The following is a 17,929-nucleotide window of genomic DNA, read 5'->3' on the forward strand; positions in this document are numbered from 1 at the left end:
TTAGCATCTGAGCAACAATAGCACAGAGCACAGAGTTCAATAATTACTTGTTGAATAAGTGAATGATACCATATACTTTATTCTCATCCATCTAGAGCTCAACAGACTATGAGGAGAGCCACAGGAGATGGAAAACCAAGTTTTTTTGACAGCCTACTTTACTGAGCTAAACACGGACGAGGAACTGGGTCAGATCAGGACCTGCACCCTGGACAACTGCACAAGTTGCATGTACAATAGCTCTACAGCAGATTGCCATTGATGTATACAACAAATATGAAAAATAGATCATTTTTATAGATGAAGAGATTTTATGGATAAAGTAACCAACTCAACGTTTGGGGGGAATGTTGTTAAATAAAAGTAATGACTGATATCTGAAAGCCACTTCTGTATTTTAAAATATGACATTGACATTATATTTAACTAAAATAATATCGTCAGTATTTTTAGCATATTCACATTGGTTCAGAAAGATTCTAAAACAAGAGAATATCTACATATCAGAACTGTCATGGCTGGTAAACAGCACATGTATGTATTCTAAGTGTGTTTACCTGAGACCGCTATTCATTTCTTACCCAGCATCTCTGTCTTGGTCAACTGTGGAAAAGTAGAACTTTCTTTCTTTAATGAGTAACAGGTATGTTTTAATAATTTATTCAACCAACATTTTTAATAACATTTGTTGCGGTAACATTAATTAATAACATTATATAAATTTCAGATATACAACTTTATAATGCAACGTCTGTATACTCTGCTGTGTGTTCACCACTCAAAGTCTAGTCTCCTTCTGTTACCATATATCTGGCCCCCTTTACCCTCTTTGTTCTTCCCCGACCCCTGACCCCCCACCCCTTCAGAAAATACCCTTCTGTTGTCTGCATATATGAGTTTGAGTAAATATTTTTTAACAGCTTGAATTTATTTTTGTTTAAGCCTTTTGGTGCTGGAAGAAAACTGTTCTGTTGTACTTTTCCATTTGCCTTTTTGGGTATACTTTTCTTATCCTATCATCTTTGCACCTGTGCCCTGCTTAAGTGGAGAATTAATATAGAGTTGAAAGAACAAAATGCCACATCATTGATTAAATAGTAACATAATTTTCTCCATGAGGTGAATCTCTGATAGACCTTTTATTCACTAAAAAGTATTCTCCAAATAGAAATGAAATACTGAGGCAAAGTCTATTTGTAATATTGTAAAACTAAATACTAACTTAAGGTTGGAGAATAGTTTACCTCCAATTTCCCTTTTAGTGCTTCACAAACATTATGTTAACCAATCAAATAATATGCTGATATTGTTACAACTTAAGAAGAGTCACAGCATTTAACCATGGATTTCTGATTTAATCAGATAAAATACATTTGCCATGTTTTTCAGTGGAAGCATACAGAACTTGTGACAAATCCAGACTTCGCATCTTACCATTTTTTTTAAGGGAATAACATGGTTTTAGAAGACAAAACATTACCTGGGTCCCCTGACCACCAAAATCACGTGCGTTTATAAAATGGATGGAATCTGGTTGCCTGGTTAGGTATTATTTGAACTACAATTTCCTGTTTCTTAATTACCTATCAGCTGTTCCTTTGTTAATCCTTATTCATATATACAAAAGTTTGAAGTAAGCAATGTGGGTGGAACATTTTTAAGTGAAAACAAGCACAGCTGTGTATTTCATTAAAAATATCTTATGTTTGCTACAATGATATATTTTTGAAAAGTACCCTCATAGTTAAAAAGTTACATTATAATAGCTTTAAGGAACATTAAAATTCTAGCTTAAATTGAAGGGGCATTTTCTCTAAGAAACTCCATGTGATTTATAGAAGAGATTTTAATATTATATAATATTTTCATCACTACACAAATGTTCCAAATGTGTGAGATGGGAGGGACATCGAGACTGTATAATTTTCATTTTGTGAATATTTGGGCCACAGAGAGTGACTTGTACAATGTCAGTTAGCAGACTGACTTTAACTTTGCAGAGGGTAGAAATTAGAGTGACAACTGGTTCCCAATTGCTATTAAGTCCATTCAAACTCATGTCTGATGTTCTCTTGCATGAATACTAGAAGGCTAGTCAATTTTACATACATACCTAATTTGTTAATTGGCATCCATCCTCCCTATAGATGAATTACTTAGTGACATTTAATTAATAGATTCAAGAGAATATGTTGCCAGTTATATAGGATCAAAGGCTTCATCAAATAGAGGCAAGTCACTGAGCCAGATCCTGGGGCTGCAGTGCTGAACAAGACCTGGCCTCTGCCTTTAGGGAGCTCACAGTTTTGGGAGAGCAGCAGACAGGGAGAGGCAACTACAAAATACAGTGCGAGTTCAGGGTATAGACTGTATAGAAGGTATTAAGAAAGCTTTCTGGAGGGGTGGAGGACAGGGGTTCAGAAAGGTTTTGCAGAGGAGAATACCCTGAACTGAGCCTTCAAAGGAAAAGCAAAAAGTAGGCAGCTAGGTGTGGAATGAAAGGCAGGCAGGCCATGCTTGAGGGCAGAAAGTTAGTTGTTCTCCCCAACGATGTTATCTCTTCCTGCTGGCAGCATTTAAAAATGTTATGGCCAGAGGCTATGAAAGCTAAATAACCTGTGATGTAGGGGGCAGTTCCACTGGTGAAAAGATGCTCTCATACAAATGCAACAGCACTCCTGGTTGGAAACACCATGGCTGGCAAGATGTGGAGAGGCAAGTGGGAGTCAGGTAAATGCAGAGCCTCTCATGCCAGACTTCATCCTGAAGGCAAAGGGAAATCACTAAAAAATGTTAAGGCAGGAATGACATGACCAGGTCTGTGTTTTAGACACTGGACTGAAGCAGAGGCAATAGTGAAGGCAAAGAGACCAAATAGACTCCTGAAATAAAGTTACCAAGGGCCCAAACCAAGGTACTGGCAATGAAGATGTGGGAAGGGAGGTAGATTTTGGGGGCATCACGAAGGCTGAATCAATAGGATCAGAAAGAGGGCAAAATGAAAAATGCCCAAGTTTCTGGTTTAGGCATCTCTGTAGACAGAGGTACCACGTACTCAGATGAAAAGAGACTGTGTTAAAGGTGAAAAATAAATGGTTCTACATGCTGAATTTGAGTGTGTATGATTCCCAAGTGAATGTATCCAGAAAGAATATGCTGTCCAGTATCAATCTGGATAACTAAAAAGATTTTGTCAACTGTAGAATTAGTTTTAGTAACAGCCTTCTGAATCTGAAAGCAATTTCTCTGTATTCTATCATAGGGATTGGCCCATTGTAACAGTTTCTTTCAGAATGAACAAAACTATATACAATATGAATTACTTACACATTAAAGTAATAAAGAATAAATTGTATCTGTCTCCTATCTAATAAAAGAGAGTGATTATATTCTATTGTGAAATTCTTGCTCATGCCATATGGATAAATATTCTTAGATCAGATTAATTATCCAACTTGTAATATATCTTAGTTTACATAAGTAGTGCTATAAAACTATGAACAATTTTGATGAAGTTATAATAATGTGGATTGGTCTTAAGAAATAGATAATTATAAAATGGATGTACATTTTTTGTTCACAAGCTACATGATGGAAAGAAAACAAAGCAAAACCCTACATGCAGCAGCTAAGGAAAGGAATTAGCCTCTTTGTGAGCAGAAAGAGCAGCACCATGGAGTCAAGGCAACAAAGCCAAGCTCAGCTTGGTATAAACAAGCTTTCCCTTTCTAAAGATCCCACCAACTGAGGGAAAACAGCAAATGTCACTGACTAGGTTGGGGACCTTCGCTGAAAAGCTAAGCCATAAAATATTCACAGATATGCCCAAGAAAATATTAACGATGAAATTTTAATGTAATCGCCAATCTGTCTGACTATGGGGGAAACAAGTCCATCTGTCACTAAGGATCATCATAAAAGTGACTAATCCCATTAAGTCCATGAAACTCCTCTGGGCCTTTCAGAAATAGTTAGTTTTGCCATTTTAATGAGTTTGCAGCAGAAATCAAGACCCTTACTCTAAGCCATTTATATTTTGACTCCCACTATAAGTAGAATGTGTGTTTTAGCAAGCCACTCAAATAAATAATGAAGTCCACCAAAATCTTGCTATGACACAAATTTGTTTGGAACTGAACTTAGAATAACGTATGTCTTTTGGCCTGACTGTGTGGATCTTATTTACCAAAGAACTAATGGGTCTCTCCCCTAGAAGTTGGTTCTGTGGTTTTCACCTAGAATCCAGTATTTGCAGAGACCACAAGAATAAGGTAATCTGAAACAATGCCCCTCTGTAAAAAAATAAATAATTGGATGTGAATGTTTTGAATATTTGGAGGAAACAACCTACAGGAAAAGTTGTTTATTGTTGATGTGACTGTTGACCTTCAGTGACTGATTTTAACAAAAACACGACTCTGTGGAATACAGTTTGTAAATGTGAAAAATGATAAAGTTTTTACATGCCTAAAATTACATTCATAGTAAATAGTTTCATGTTCTTTCCTAGACATCTACCTTATTGTAATGTGGAAAAAAAGAAAAATGCAGAAGACTTCATCTCTATCATTTTGGCAGAGCTATGCAAAATTTATGATTTTTTCACATACAAATATTAAAATTTTGAAGATTCTTAGGAGAATTTGCCAAATTCAACATCATCCAAATGTTGCCATCTGGCAACAAAGCTATATTATGGCAAGAAAAGGAAAATTAAACATTAGAACAAAGTGAGAAATTCACAAACTCGCTCCAGGTAAAATTTTGCTATTTTATAAGCTATTTTATAAGCCAAAAGATTTCCAGTCTTTGCCAACCAAATCCATCTTGCATTTTATATAATAAAGAAACTTGAGCCAGGATTACAAAAGTGTTATTTGTCTAAAAATTGACTAATACTTCACTTTTATTTCTTTTGCCAAATTTACCACTGTGGTTTTTTGGTGGTCTTAAGTCAATTAAGTCTTTTCTGAGAAAAAAATTTAAAAATAGGCTTGTGTCCCCATTTTTCAAAACTCTCTTTACATGATATGTCAATATCTTTGCAGCAAGGTTTTCAGAGCCTGTAGTTTGAATTTGGAATATGTAAAAGTACACGGGGGAAAAAAACACCTGAAGTTTACATAAGATTTATTTTTTTCTTAAAACAAAACAAAGCTTAAGAAAACAGTCATATCTTCTAGAAAACAGGGTTTCTATCTTAAAGAGTTCTCTTTAGATTTCATAGAGACGGAAAAACTACCATGAACTATTGGTTTCTACATTCTGAACAAGCCTCACTTTACAAACATCACCCGATTACTATCAATGCTTTACAAGACTTAACTGTCCATTTCTTTAAAAACTGGAAGGCTTAGAAATCATAATTTTTTTAAAACTATATTAACTTAAAAGTAATCAGCTTGTGATTAATCTTACTAAATTAGTGACAAAACTCCCATAAATAAAATATAATGAGGAAAATCACTGACATGGATATATTAATAACTGTGCCTTAGGAGGGGGGAAAAGTTTCACTTAAATGATTTGAGCAGAAATTTCCTAAACCAAATTGCCAAACCTTTAGCTAGGATACACAGGAAAAAGAGAGAGAAGACTCAAATAAATGGAAGACTCAAATAAACCATAAATGGAAGAGGAGACATTACAACTGCTGCCACAGAAAAAGACTCATAAGGGACTATAATAAACAATTATACACCAACAAATTGGATAACCTAGAAAAAAATGGATAAATTCCTAGAAACGTACAATCTACCAAGACTAATCCATGAAAAATAGAAAGGCTGATCAGACCTATGCCTATGCAAAGAGACTGAATTAGTAATCAAACACATCCCAACAAAGAAAATCCCAGGATTAATTGGCTTCACTAGTGAATTCTACCAAAATTTTAAAAAATTAACACTAGTCCTTCTCAAGATCTTCCAAAAGAGAGGAGGAAACACTTTCAAATTCATTTTAAAAGGCTAGCGGTGTCCAGATACCAAAGCCAGACAAAGACAAAAGAAACTACAGGCCAATATCCTTAATGTACATAGGTACAAAAGTCCTCAACAAAATACTACCAAAACAAATTCAACAGGACAGTAAAAGGAGCATGCATCATGAGCAAATGAGACTTTTTCCTGATTCCTGGAATGCAAAAACGGTTCAACATACACAAATTTATGTTATACATGATATTAATAGAATGAAGGATAAAAATTACATGAGCATCTCAACAGATGCAGAAAAAGTATTTGACAAAATTCAATATCCTTTCATGATAAAAGCTCCCAATAAACTAGGGATAAAAGTAGTTTAACTCAATAAAATAAAGGCCATATATGACAACTTCATAGCTACCATTATGCTAAATGGTAAAAACCGGGTACGTTTTCCTCTAAGATCAGGAACAAGGCAGAGGTGCCCATACTTACCACTTTTATTTAACAAAGTGTTGAAACTCCTATCCAGAATAATTAGGCAAGAAAAAGAATTTTAAAAGCATATAAATTGGAAGAGATGTAAAACTACTGGTTTGCAAATGACTATCTTGTATGTAGAAAACGCTAAAGATTACACACATACACACACAACCTGTTAAAGTTAGTAAACAAATTCGATAAATTTGCAGGATATAAAATCAACATACAAAAATTAGATGCATTTCTATACCCTAACAACAAACTATACAAAGAGGAAATTAAGAAAACAATCCCATTTAAAATAGCATCAAAAAATAAAATGTTTAGGAATAAACTTAACTAAGGAAGTGAAAGTCTTATAGAATAAAAACTACATAAAATTAATGAAAGGAACTAAAGAAGACACAAATAAATGAAAAGATATTCTATGTTCATGAGTTGGAAGATTTAATATTGTTAATATTGTTTCATACTACTGAAAGCGATCTACAAATTCAATGCACTCCCTATCAAAACCCCAATGTCATTTTTTTAAACAGAAATAGGTTGGGAGAGAATCCTAAATTTCAAATGAAACCACAAAAGACCCGAATAACCAAAGCAATCTTAAGAAAGATGAAAAAAGTTGGAGGCATCATGTTTCTTGATTTCAATAAACATTACAAAGCTATAGTAATTAAAACAGTATGGTACTGGCATAAAAACAAGTGTCCAGACCAATGGAACACAATAGGGAGCCCAGAAATAAAACTGCACATCTACTGATCTTCAACAAGGGTGCTAAGACTACTCAATGGAGAAAGCATAGTCTCCTTAACAAACAGTAGTACTGGGAAACTGGATATTTACATGCAAAGAATGAAACTAGACCCTCATTTTATACCATACACAAAAATCAACACAAAATGGATTAAATACTTAAATGCAAGACATGCATCTATAAAAAACCTAGAAGAAAACATAGGGGGAAAGTTTCACAACACTGGTCTAGGTAATAATTTCTTAAATATGAAAATAAAGGCAAAATCAACAAAAGCAAAAAGCCAAGTAGGACTACAGCAAAGGAAACAATCAACAGAGTGAAAAGGCAGCCCATGGAATGGGAGAAAATGTTTACAAAGCACATTCCTGATAAGGGGTTAATATCCAAAATACATAAGAAATTCCTATAACTTAATAGCAAAAATTCAAATAACTTGATTAGAAAATGAGCCAAGGAATTCAACAGACATTTCTCCAAAGGAGATGTACAAATGACCACCAAAAATATATAAACACATGCTCTTGTGAGCCAGATGCTATATGAAAAAATGCTCAACATGAATAATCGTAGGGAAATGCAAATCAAACCCATGAGATAACACCTCATAACTATTAGGATGGCTACTATCTGAAAAACAAAAGATAAGTGCTGGCAAAGATGGGGAGAAATTGTAACCCTGTACACTGTTGGTGGGAATATAAAATGGTGCATGGTGCATTCGTTATAGAAAACAGTATGGAGACTTGTTCAAAGGTTTAAAAATAAAACTATCATATGATCCAGCAATCCCACTTCTAGGTATATGTCGAACAGAATTGAAATCAGGATCTCAAGAAATATTAGTATTTCCATATAAATTTTGGCATTATTCACAATACTTAAGATTGGAACAACCTAAATATGTATCAATGGACAAATGGATAAAGATGTGGTGTATATGCACAATGGACTGTTATTCTGCCTTAAAAAAAGAATAAAATTCTGCCATATGTGACAACATGGATGAGCCTTGAGGGTATATGCTAAATAAAATTAGGTGGTCACAGAAGGACGAATAGCGCATGGTTCCGCTTATACGAGGTATCTACAATTATCAGACTCAAGGAACAGAGTAGAATGGTGGCTGCTGAGGACTCGGGGGAGGGGGAAATGGGGACTTGCTGTTTGACAAGTATAATTGCAGTTACAGAGAGGAATAAGCTCTACAGATCTGCTGCACAACATTTTGCTTTTAGTCAACAATATTGCATTGTGCACTTAAAATTGTTTTAAGAAGGTAGATCTCATATGAAGTGTTCTTACAGTATAATATAATAAATTTCACCTGCAAAGAAAGTCAATCTTCATCTCATTACAACTACTGCAATTATATTTCATACAGTTAGCTACCTGAAAAAAATCTCTATGTAATAAGGGATATATGCATAAATGTACACACCATGGATGTTACCAAAATATGAGCTTTATTTTCCGTAAAGGTATAATCAATCACTAGAATGAATATAAAAATTTAAGTATATTGCAATACATTGTATTGATATTACACTGTGTTTAAGTTAAAAAGTGCTAATAAAGAAGAGAGGGCTGAGATCAACCTTCACATTGAACTGGTCTTGGAACATTATTCAGATTCCCTGGGCAGAGGAGGGCCAGAGGAAGTATCCTGCTCTCAAGCAGAGGCATGACAGAGCACAGCATTTTTGATGCCTACCCTGCTTGGATCTTCATGTCATCAAGTCCATTTGAATCCACTGATTTACAGAAACGACCTTCTGTATTCCCTTCCCACCACCACAGGGCTGCAAGATATTTTTATAAATTCTTTCAGATGTTCCTATATCTGAAACAATCCCAGTAATATAAAGATTTCTTTTGCTGATCCACATGTCAGTTGTAGTAGAGTTGCCAACCGCATTTCGATCTCACAGCTCTAGTACAGGTTGCAGCCGAGTGCCCCGCACATAATAAATTAACACGGTGCCGAAAAGGGAGACACAGCTGCAAAGTTACCGTGAACTGCAGAATGCTCTGCTGCACAGTGCTAGCGATCCTTTGACAGCTGAATTTTACCAGAGCAGATAGAAACCTTCACTGACAGTAAATGAGAAACAAGACCAATGTTGATAGTAAATATATGACAACCAAAGAATGTTCCTTCATAACTGTCACTAGGGCATTATTCATGTTGAAAACCACCTTGTTTTGATTGAAACTAACTCTCAAATCTTAAAACAAAACAAAACAAAGAAAAATAATTATGGGGTTTTTACCACATAAGTATTACATGACAATAAAAACATCCAAACCAAAAATCTCAGGCAAGACTAGTAGACAAAAGCACATTACACTTCATAAAGTAATGTTCTTTCATGCTGTCGAAAGCACTCAGTCCTTCATCAAGTGTGAGCTCCCTCTTGAAAATTCTCTGAACTTTAAAACATGATGTTGAGAGAAAAGGTTTAAAGGAGGTAGAAAAAAAAAACAAATGAATAAAAAAACTGAAAATAAGCACACAAAGCAAAGATTAAAAGTAAAAAAATACTAAGTATATGAGGAGATGTAAAAGCAGAAAAACACGGTTGAGTGTTCCTACATAATCTCATATAATTCACAAAATAAGCCTTGATATAGGCACTCCTGTCCCCATTTTACCAAGGAAACATGATCAGAGACTTAAGTAAGTAGCCATGATAACATGGCTAATGTGTGGCAAAGCTGGGATTGACATTCTAGTCTGTTTCATTCTTTCCTTTAAAATCATGTTGTCCTGATAAATACCCACTAAAATCACACTAAAATCTCAACATTAGGAATTCTTTAAAAATCCTACTTCCTTAACTTTCATTTTTCGACGTACTTCTTTCTATTTTTAAGTATTACAGATTCTGGGCCGTTCTGAAAATAAAAACTTATTACCAATTTGCATCAAATGCTATTCAGTTAGGTTTCTTAAAATGTCTTACTTAGTTATCAATATTATCATTCTTCTTCATTCATTGATTATTCTGAGGATCCCGGCAAATCCTTTACCTGTGCTACGTCCACTCATTCCTCACAGCAGTGTTCTAAGTAGTTTATTACTGTGCACGTGTCTCAAGAAATGATTGGTCTTGCACTGTACCATTAGGCACTGCTCTGGTCTGTCTGGGTGAAGATCTGTACCAGCAGCAATGGGTGCCAGGTGTACCTCCTGGACTGAATTCTAGACATAAGGACAGGAGCAGCTAAGAATCAAGGCATTTCTTCCAACTGTTTGAGTTAAGCAGTGTTCATCTGGGGGCACACCACAGTAAAGTCTTCTGACCTCAGGGTTTGGTCTCGCTCCAATACATGGCATATCCTAGAAAAGCACCCTTCAAATTTTCTCTCAAGTACTTCGTAAAATGATTTTGAAAAATTATATACCCTCTTCACACATTTTCAAGTTGACATATAGAAGTTTTAAATATAAATTTAAAGAGTTGCAAAGGGTATAATTTCTAGGATGCTGTATACATTGACATTTAATATAAAATTGTGATGTCATTCTTAAGTGGACCCAGTGGATTCTAACTATCCCAGCAATATGGTCGTACTGCAACCCATTACAAAAAGAACAAAAAACAAAAAACAAAAAACAAAACCTCTTTAGCAGAAATTTGACATTATTTTTTTACCTTGAACTTCTACTTTAATTCCATTTCCCCCTCAGAAATTTAGAATTTTATTTTATTGCAATCTATTTTAATGCTTGAACATGTTCTATTGAAGACTATCATAATTATCTGTGCCAAATTTATATATATATATATATAACTATTTTCTCAGATCATAAGCCTCTATGCAAAGAAAAAAATACATATCTCTTTCTGCAATGTATCTCAATAATATAAGTTATAGACTCAGGGAGCATGAGCAAGGACCCTGGTGAGATGATCAGCTCATGCGCCCACTCCCTCACCCTGGCCCCCAGTGCCCACTGAGTCCACCCGCTCAGCCATAATCTAGGCGATCCTCATCTTCCACAACCAGGGGAAGCTGTGGCTCTCCAAGTTCTACCAGCCTTACAGTGAAGATACACCACAGCGAATCATCAGAGAGACATTCTATTTGGTGCCTAAGAAAGATGAAAACATTTGTAACTTCCTAGGATTATTAATTGGAGGTTCTGACAACAAACTGATTTATAGACATTATGGAGTGTTGTATTTTATCTTCTGTGTGGATTCTTTAGAAAGTGAACTTGGCATTTTAGATCTAATTCAAGTGTTTGTGGAAATATTAGACAAGTGTTTTGAAAATGTCTGTGAACTGTAATTTTCCATGTAGACAAGGTTCACAATTTTCTTGCAGAAATGGTGATGGGGAATGGTACTGGAAACTAACATGGATGAGATTTTTACACAAATGGATGCACAAAATAAACTGGAGAAATCAGAGACAACATACTTCCTGGTAAAAGGAAGATAGCCTACAAGATGGCTGGCTTAGCAGGAGTTCCAGCCTATGCTGTATTAGTTTTAAAGAATATGAATCTTTCTGAGATCCCAAGAATTATTAAGACTGGTGACAGAATGAAAGTGCCAAAGCTGCCCTATTTTAAATAAAAAATTTAAAAGGCCATTCCCCAGTAAAAATCAGGGAGAAAAGTCATCTAAGTTCACCATGCAGTAGTTTACCAAAACTAGAGGAGGAAAGTCTTAACTTTTGCTCTTGGATTTAAGTCAAGGTACTGTATAGTTGTGTAAAATCAGTATGGCGGTTCAATGTCGCTTTTCTTGCTCAGTGATTTTGATGAAAATGAGTAGTTCCATTGTGTTTTTTTTCTTTCTCTTCTAAACTGCATTCCTATGCCCACCTAAGGCATGCCTGTATGTATTGGCTATAGCGGTAGTTTAAAAAGTGTCTGACACATTCTTTATGTCCAACCCAAAATGTTGGTGTTTGTATGGATCTCAAGTGCAGCATTCTCAATTCTTTCTGTTATTTGTCACAACTGTTCTTTAAGGAACCAAGTATGTATTGCATAGAATCTTTTTCTCTTAGCCTAAATAAACTCCAAGGTAACTGGAAAAAAATAATAATATAGAAATCATATATGATAAACCCACAGCTATTATCATACTCAATGTTGAAAAACATCTTTTCCTCTAAGATCAGGAACAAGGCAAGGGAGCTTGCCACTTTTATTCAACATAATACCAGAAGTCCTAGCCAGAGCAATCAGGCAAGAAAAGAAATAAAAAGCATTCAACAGGAAAGGAAGAAGTAAAATTGTGTCTACAGATGACATGATTTTGTCTATAGAAAACCCCAAAGATAATACCAAAAAACTGTTAGAATAAATGAATTCAGTAAAGATGCAGGATATGTAATCTACATACAAAAATCAGTTACATTTTCACACACTAATGGTGAACTATCCATAAAATACATTAAGAAAATAATACCATTTATAATAGCACAAAAAAAATAAAATACTTAGGAGTAAATTTAACCAAGGAGGTAAATAATCTGAACACTGAAAACTATAAGTTGGTGATGAAAGGAATCTTAGAAGACACAAATTGAAAGATACATCCTGTCCATGAATTGGAAAAATACTGTTACTGTTCTTTCTATGCAAAGTGATCTACAGAGCCCATGAGACCTCTATCAAAATTCCAATGGCATTTTTCAAAGAAATGGTAAAAAAACAATCCTAAAATTAGTTTGGAAGCACAAAAGACCCTGAATAGCTAAAGCAATCTTGAGAAAGAAAAACTAAGTTGGAAGCATCACATTTCCTGACTTCGAACAAAGCTATAGTAATCAAAATAGTATTATACTGCATGAAACAGACCAATAGAATAGAATAGAGAGTCCAGAAATAAAGCCATCTGCATATAGTCAACTGACTGTCAACAAAGGCACATGAATATAATACAGTTGGGGAAAGGACAGTCTCTTCAATAAATGGTGCTGGGGAAACTGGATATCCATATGCAAAATAATGAAATTGGATCCTTACATCATACGTAAAAATCAGCTCAAAAAGACTTTAATTAAGACCTGAAGCCATGAAAATCCTGAAAGAAAAGAGAGGGGGAAAGCTCCCTGATATTAGTCTTGGCAACGATTTTTCTGAAACACCAAAATCACAGGCAAAAAAAGCAAAATATCAACAAGTGGGAGTCATAGTAACAGGAAGAAAATGGTGGTTAACAGAACTGGGGGCTGGGGGCACAGGGGAGGTATTAGTCAGAGTACAAACTTTTAGTTATAAGTTCTGAAGACGTAATGATCAGTATAGTGGCTACAGTTAATAATAATGCATTGCATATTTGACATTTGTTAAGAGAGTAGATTCTGAAGTGTTCTCACTACATACACAAAAAAGATAACTACGGTATGTAGTGTATATGGTAGAGTGATTGTGATAATCATTTCAGAACATAGACCCAAACATCATGTTATATGCCTTAAATATATACAATTGTTATCTGCCAAAATAACAGAATAAAATTCCTTCTGAATTTAGTTATTATTAGTAGTAGTATTCAAATGATCCCAAATATGACAAATGATTATAAATAGTAAATATGAAAAGTAAAATAGTTGATTAGATATGTATCTCTTAATGAAATGGATAGCACGACTTTTTCCAGTCAGTCTAGGTATCCACAGGTTTCCATTAATTCTAGATTGAGACAGCTCAGCATCAGTTTTAATCCAGATTTTTGTTCTTCTATCTTAAGCTTGAAAAATAAGTAGATGGGACATTATTGTAGCAATAACCAACAATTTGCTTAATTCCTTTCTATTTAAATGTATCCAAACAATACAGTGATTGAAAATAAAAAAATTATTTTTCAGTCATCTGTCAGTTGAAAATTTAAATCATCAACTTTATTGAAAGCAAAGAAGTAGAAACCATCTAATTTACAGACGGTTTTATTGCACCATTGGTCAATCACTTTCTTAAAACTAACACATAAATTTTCCTTTTGAATGGTGACCTGGAGGTTTATCCACTCTGGAACAAGAACTTCAGTAAGATAAATTGGGAGAGCGAGTATCTTTCTTTCGTAAAGACAAAGAAGGGAAACTGTGAAAAGGGGGTTGAGAAAGTGAATTTGCATATAGATGATTCTTTATTAAACAGAAAAGCTTTAGGAAAAGAGTACTTATGAACTAAAGGACTCATATCCGATTAAATCATATTCTACTAAATCTACTTAATCAATTCTATTAAAATTACGCTTGTGCCTATGTATCCCTTGGAAAGTTGTCTCGTTTACTTGGATGCCCTCCATCCATCTCAGAGTAGCAAGATTCGGGAAGTGATCCTGAATTCCAGCCTCAAGTTAGCACACACAAGCAAAAGCATATGCCCTTTTCTTTAAATATGTTTTCCAAGGAGTTTCTTGAAAAATGGAAGCTTGCAGTGGGAGAACGAGGACTGGACATCCTATTAATATGGGTAAGTGCTGGCTCCAGTGTCACATACCCTGAGACCTACTCAGAGACTATGTTTCAATACTCTAAATAGTAAAGAAAACATTTTAGATTACTGAGCACCAATTGGTCATATTACTGTGGCTGGTGCTAGACGGGAACCAGGTTTAATATACAGCCCTTGTCTTCGAGGAGCTTTCAGTTTGAGTTACCCGCTGAGGAAATTAAATTCCAGCAGAAAAAGGATACGTGGGTGATATTATTAAACCAGTAGCTCAGGGGAAGGAGGGCAGCTAAGGAGGCATCCTTCTAAGAGGGAGTGATGTGATGTCAGAAGTTTCTGACAGCATGCCGCGTCTCCACGGAACTGCAGTAGAGAAGTGAGAGGCGGTGTGCCGTGACAGAAGGCATTTGCTAACCAAGAGAGGACTGCAAAGAGCACCTACAGACAAAGATGTTTCGCCCCTTCACCTCCCCGACCCCAACCTTATTCTTTCTATCACCCAAAAGTGGCAGAAAGAGTATGTGAGTAGGCAAACAAGAGGAGTGAAAAGAACACTGCCATACCCTTTTTCAGTTTCTGAGTGAAACTAAAAGGAAAGGAAAAAGTTTTTAAATGGGTAAGTTTTGATTAAAATCGGAATGAAAATTTTAATACCTGAACATGTTACTTAATACCTAAAAATGACCACAAAAGCAATGGTTTCTGCCAAGATGTTTTCAAAGGATATGGAAGGGAGATCCTGGAGTATGTCTGAGATAAAAATTAAGTAGTACTGGGATAAAAATTAAGTCGTTTGCTACTTACACGCTGCCAAATTTAGCCCATTGAATCAGTTTGTTAGACAAATCAAATGGAGTAATGGAAACAACTGCAAAAGGCTGCTTTAAAAGAAAGTCACAGATTATAAGAAGTTATCTACAAGCTGCTGATCATCATGATCATATCAACTTTCCCCCAAGCTCTCTCACTGCTGTTTTTCCACTAGTGCTCTTCAGCCAGTGTCTGGAATCTAACTCCATCACATATTTTCCCTTTAATCCAGATGCCACTAATTATGAGGATCCCCAGATTAGCTTTTTTCACTTGCAAATAAACTCTCAATGAATGTTATTTCTGTATTTGGCCAATGTTTGTCTCTTTACGCTTCATGTTGTTCTGCCCCAGTAGTATCTTCTGGTGAATTTATTTATATAAGAGGAAGCAATCTCATGTTTTTAAAAATGGAAATGAGAAAAGATGAAACTTTTGTGCAGTTTGAGTGTTTTTTTCTTTGGTTCATTAAAAACAGGCATACTTTTTGATCGGTCATTTTAAAATGTAGTATATTCTTTCTCTAGTCTGTAAGAGTAGCTAGCTAGCTAATGAATTATGCTTCAAAATTACTTCTGATATTACTGAATTAAAATGAAAACTAATATGCTTCTACAAAGAATGGTTACCTTCACTTGGTTTATATGCAGCCTGTATTTAATTTCAAACATTTGTTCCAGTAGCTTGTTATTCTGATATACTTTCCATATGTAGTTACCACACTCTTTCAATAGTTTGACAGATTATTACAATTCTGGTTCAGAATTTAAAGTTTCCAGAAATGGGTACTGAAGCCTGCATTTCCCATGATTTTCATAAGGTAGAAGAATGTTCTGTCCTAATATCTGTAAATATATTTCTCTAATGATGCAACTTATCAATTTTTCTTATTGCTCTTAGCCTTTCTATTTTATTACTTTCAAGGGAGTGGGGAACAGCTCAATTAATCTTAAAATGTCTTTAATAAAACAGCACTATGGGATGAAGAGATAGAGCGTACAGCAAAAAATGTTGCTTCCCATGATTTTTTTTTTTTATTGTGGTAAGAACATTTAATATGAGATCTACCCCATTAACATGTTTCAGGGTATAATACTGTGCTGTTAACTACAGGCACAATGTGGTACTGATCTCTGGAATTTATGCATTTAGCATAACTGAAAGTTTATGCCCACTGAATAGCAACTCCCCATTTCCCCCTCCTCCCTGCCTCTGGTTTAATTTTAACAACTAATTTCCCTGCTTTTATTTTCCCAGTACCAAGATCTATCTTGGCCTTCCAGAGAGTGTTAGTAGTGCCTGAGTTTTCAGGCATTCAAAGGAGGCTCGTCATCTGTAGGGAAAGTGTTTTGCAGATCACCACAACAGGAGATTTGTGACTACAATGTGACCATAACAAACCGCCCCCTTTTGCCGTCAGCTTGTCATTCCTCTTATTAACCCTCACTTCCTTTCAGGCTGTATCATTAAGGGTATGGGCTGCAACTGAAATAACAAAATGTCTGGAAGTGGTAAAAGCGATAAAAGTGTAGCAATATTTCTGTACCTCATTCATAGAAAAAAACCTTTCATGGTTAACTGAGAGACTACGATATGAACACTTAAAAATCCATAAGTAACAGAGTTTTCTCCGTAACTGAAAAATACAGTTCATCTACATTTCCCTTACTTATATTAAAAAATAAATACAGATTACCTCACTATCACTCTATAAAAATCAAAACAGATTACCTCACTATCACTCTATAAAAATCAAATTTGTCTATAAACACCGCCTTTATTAGACCCCTAAGTTATGTACCCATGTCACATGCTGCTCCCACCTAATTGCTGGCAAGAAATCTGAGCTACAGGAATGAACTAGGCAATGGCTAGAAATCTTGATTACGTTTATTGGAAATGTGGACTAAATAAGGCACTTTAATTAGTATAGGACAGAAGGATGAATTGATCTCCAACAAAGCACAAACTGTTGAAGCAATAAAATTTAGAAAACGTGTCTGAGGCATAATTCACTATGATGATGGAGGAGATGAATCTTTTTCCTGTTGGGCAAGATGAGTTCAAGATAAAGCTAACCACACTGCTGAAAAGCTGCAGTTGGTCAGCATTCAGAAGACACATTTTTGAGGTAATCTGCCCCAGAATATGATGATGAACACAAATCTTTAATTCATTTTAAAAGTTAACTCAGTATTTATGAGGAAATGCACATAAGATATGTTAGCCAAATTTTCTTGTGGTAAGAGTAATAAAGTGTATTGGAGCCTTATCATAATATTTTCTAACTTCCAAGTATTTTAATTCATTTAAATAGAGGTTCCCTATTATCAAAATGTCCGTACGAGTACATTATGACTATATTAAAAATTAAATAAGAGGGAGAGGGGAGGTAGATGGAGTAAAAGGGGTCAAATATGTGGTGACAGAAAGAATCTAACTATGGGAGGTGAACACACAATGTAAATATATATACGCCTTGCTGTTAAAATGTACAGCTGAAACATCAAATTTCATTAACCAATG

General features: G+C 35.0%; 1 protein-coding gene and 1 pseudogene across 2 annotated transcripts in view; one reads left to right on the forward strand and one right to left on the reverse strand.

Moving 5' to 3' along the window:
• The window catches only part of CADPS2 (calcium dependent secretion activator 2), a 375,602-nt gene that overhangs the window by 251,381 nt on the left and 106,292 nt on the right, over window positions 1–17,929 (reverse strand). The gene's annotated exons all lie outside the window — the stretch shown is intronic.
• On the forward strand, window positions 9,835–11,759 carry LOC105290214 (annotated as a pseudogene).

This window comes from Pteropus vampyrus, unplaced genomic scaffold (assembly GCF_000151845.1).
Source record: "Pteropus vampyrus isolate Shadow unplaced genomic scaffold, Pvam_2.0 Scaffold33, whole genome shotgun sequence".
Lineage (NCBI taxonomy): Eukaryota > Metazoa > Chordata > Mammalia > Chiroptera > Pteropodidae > Pteropus > Pteropus vampyrus.